We start from the raw sequence: 3,952 nt of genomic DNA on the forward strand, positions 1-3,952 counted from the left end.
AAGGGGAGTGGATGAAAAAGGTATTTTTAAATGCTATTCCATGCACTCGGAGTGTCTCTTTTCATTCCTCTGGTCTCCAGATTCCAGGACGCGTCTTTGCATGTCACGGAAATCTAGATGAAATCTCAAAGACTGAAATTCGCTGCTGGGGGCTTAGGTGGAACTTGAGTGGTCATAAACCTTGAATGGGCTGCTACACCGGAGGAATTTCATTCAGGGAGTTCCTTTGCCATTTTACTAAGTATGTTTTATTTACGTTTTGTAACTATATCTTCTGCCTGCACTACCAAAACCTCTTAGCAACTTTTCAGCAATGAATCTTCTGTATAATGTGCTTTTTAAAGCTTCCTGAAATGAACCCTTCACACTGTATATATTAGAGAACTAATATTGTACTAAACCTCTCTTTTGACTGCATGTGTTTTGAAGGGGCAGATGAGTTCGTTCTTCCCATGCCTCTCAATGGTACGTATCTCAGAATCATCCATCATGTGCAGATCAGCCAGGTCATCATCAGACTGAAGAAATAAGAGTTTTAAATTGCAGTCCTGCCACCTGAGAAATACCCGGGCTTTGAGACTTAGCAAGGTGTTTGCATTCCTGTCGTGTAACCTTGCACATCCATTTAAGGTTACGGCTCTGTCTGAAATATGGCATTCGGTGGGATTAGCTATACAGATCACAGCATGGCTGATGTATGGATGAAGCAGCATTTTCTTTGTACCTTTTATGTTAGAGGAACACTCTGCTGGTGGAGTTTTACCATCTGAAGTTTATTTTGTTGACAGTTCAAATGAGAAATACTCATGTCCTCTAAGAAGCAAGTTAAATTGTCAGTGGGGAAAGGCACGAGTGTATATCATGTTGCTCTTCTATGCAGGTAGGCTTGGTTGGGCTGGCTGCATTTCCCCAGTATGATCAGACTGTACTCACTAGCCATAAAAATGTCAAAAAGAAATAAACTGATTTTGTAATGTGATCAAAAGGCAACCATTTCTGTGGCATGTTAATGTTCTATGAATTACAGCTTGTGTATGACTGACTTAAAAATTGCTACCTCCGGGGGTGTTTTATATGGGAAATATATTAAGATAACATTTATAGGTATTTCAGATGAAATTAATGAAAAAAATTAATCAATGTACATGAATAGAATAAAATTAAAACAGGGGCTTCTGGAAATCCCCAAGAAATGGGGGTCTTTCTCTGTATTAATTTTTCTGTGTATTCCAGAGTAGGTTTCTTAAAGCTGCCACAAGCAGCAGGCTCAGCAGTAGCCACAGTTAAGCCCACTCAGGTAGAGGATTATTCCATGTTCCAATAGGTTTGGATACATTCTGTCCAGCTCTGTTCTTGGCATCTGGTGTCCTGAGAGATGTTAATACCAGTCCTTTTCAAGGTTTCTTCTTCATTCTTCAGTCCCATGCTTTTAATGTCCTTGTCTCTGTCTGCCTTTTCCAGATGCAAGCCAAAGCATCTCTTGAATTTGGCAGAATAGAAATCTGTAGTTGCTTTTACTGCAGAGTGTTTTCTTTAGCTCTAGCAAGGAGCAGGCAGTATAAAACTCTATCAGCAAATCTGTTCTGATTCAAACTGAGTCTGTCCTTTCTCTTGGTGATATTTAGATGCACTTAAAAACCATGGCTACAGTATCGTGTGGTTAATCAAAAGATTCTTCTACATGGTACATACAATAAAATCTTTTCTTCCAAAACACAACAGACAATATATACTGGACATATATGCTACTTGTATATTTAAGCAGTGTGTACTTATTCCAGCCATCACACAAGACCCAATATGAAAATAGATGCCACTAAAAATCAACACTTGCTAACCATTGCTTCAATACATTAGCTGAGAGACAACTTTTTTTCAGCACAGTGGCTCAGATATGCTATTTAGTGTAATAACTGATGGTAAATATTTATTAAAAATATCTTAAACACAGGACATATCTGTAATATTTCCTCCTCGCCCTTTTTCTTGCCTTTATCTCTGCTCTCCCGCTGTCCCAAACACCTCCATTCACTCCTCATTTATTTCAGGATCCCATTCTAACCTGCTTCCTTTGCACTTCTTGAAGGGGGTTGAATTTAACCCGCTTCATATCGCATGCTTTGACACTTGGGTGCTACAATAGAAGATGGAAAGTAGGCAATGCATATTCACAGCTCCTGAAACAAAAGAAAGCAGTAAAAGACATTAGAATTGTAAAATGTGGCAAGAAAAGCACATTCCTCAGGGGAAAGGAACTATTATTTTTACCTTTGTGTGGAAGAAGGTGATGCTGCAGTCACCTAACACATTGGTAAGATTAAAGGCTGCCGATACTGCTCTTTGGCAGCATTCTGAAGGTGAAAAAGGCACACGACAGTCATATGAGGAATACAGAAAAGTGGCAATAAAAACATCTGCATAGTTGCCACCCTAGCTTGGAAGCCTGCTGGCAAAATACAGAAGTTTTTACACGAGATATCTCTTGAGATATATTCTGCTCAGTTATACCTTCGTAAATGCTGTCACTGACATAGCTGCTAATCATTTGCACTCCTTTAAGCCAAACTGGAACCCACAAATGTGTACTCACAGCTCTACCTAAATAAGAACTAGTAAACTCCCCCCAAAAATGACAAAGAAGGCAAAAGCCATTGTTCAAACTTTTGGGGGATAACCAGCCACTAGAAATATTCTTAAGATTTTGTTCTGATTTTTATGTCAGGCCACAGAGAAATAAAGAAACTATAAAGATATATTAGGTAAAAGTGATGGTATTGCAAAAGGAGAATAAACCAAAACATGTCTGTAAAATACTGGTTTTATTGTGCTACTATTTAATATCTAAAAATAAAGCCTTGTTTATTCAGTTTTGGTGATAACATTGACTCACCTACCACGCAGCAAACCCAAGATTTCTCTATTGTGTTTGTTTTGCAGAAGTAACTTGCAAAACAAGACGTCCTTTCAGTGGCAATAGCATTTTATAATCGCAGAAGGGTTGTCATTTTCGAATTGGGGACATAAAACAGAACTTACGATTACCGTGTTCATACTCATAAATGTAAGTACCCTGGAGTGGAAGACTTGAAAGGCTTTACGTATAAGCTGTCTCATATGGCATCGCATGTGTTCCCTCATTTGATATAAATAGCTTCTGCTTTCCCTTGGGTTGTTCTTTCCTCTACTTGGCTTCACCCCTTCTGAGGTCAGAGACGTATTGTGCTGACCGTGGCCATTTGGAGATGCAGAAGCTGGCTCTGTGCATGAATCATGCTGTAAAGAAGACGACAGTCTGTCCCTCAGCTTTTACTCAAAATTCCCACTGACTTCAGTGAAGCTTTTTGTTAACAGAAGGCGCTTCAGAAAAATGGAAGTGGACTAGACCTGTTGCTTCTGTTGAGATTACATCTCCTTAAAACAGTGACGTATGGTCCTGTGGTGCCTGCCGATATGCTTTAACTGTGTAGCCCTACACCTCCAAACATTTCGAGTAATAATATTTTTTTTTAATTTCTCCTGTTTTCCTGTGAGAACAACTGCAGAAGCAAATGAACTCAGCTAATAGAAAGAAGATCATCAGACTCCTTTAACCCCTCCTAGGCCAAGCCTTTCTTAAACCAAGGAAAATAATGGCCAGCCAGCCGTAAATAAATCAGAGTTGCATGACTGTAACTGTATAGCATTTGTCCTGTGATGTGGGAAGACATGTGGGAAAGGCCAAGTGCACTGAAAGCAGAGGAAAGGTTTGAAGATACAGTTAACCTGAGGCCAGGAGAGCTGGATTCAGTTCCCGGCTTTGCCACAGGCTTTTTCTGTGACATCAGATAAATCAGCCAATTTCCCTGTGCTCTGGTTCCCAGGAATAAATTCAGCATAATGCATAAGGAGGTTCACAAGGAGAAGGGGTGAGCACAACACGGGCATTAGCATCTTGTCACCCTGCACCTCACAC

The 3,952-nt window shown here is 39.8% G+C and overlaps 1 long non-coding RNA gene across 1 annotated transcript; it reads right to left on the reverse strand.

The window, feature by feature from the left end:
- Positions 1-1,073: 1,073 nt before the first annotated feature.
- Positions 1,074-2,362, reverse strand: LOC142600176 (uncharacterized). Its single transcript, XR_012833625.1, has 2 exons — positions 2,269-2,362; positions 1,074-2,177 (listed from the first exon to the last, which is right to left on the reverse strand). It is a non-coding gene; the product is annotated as an uncharacterized LOC142600176 (long non-coding RNA).
- Positions 2,363-3,952: the final 1,590 nt, after the last annotated feature.

The sequence above is a fragment of the Balearica regulorum genome, chromosome 1 (genome assembly GCF_011004875.1).
Source record: "Balearica regulorum gibbericeps isolate bBalReg1 chromosome 1, bBalReg1.pri, whole genome shotgun sequence".
NCBI classification, from domain to species: Eukaryota; Metazoa; Chordata; class Aves; order Gruiformes; family Gruidae; genus Balearica; species Balearica regulorum.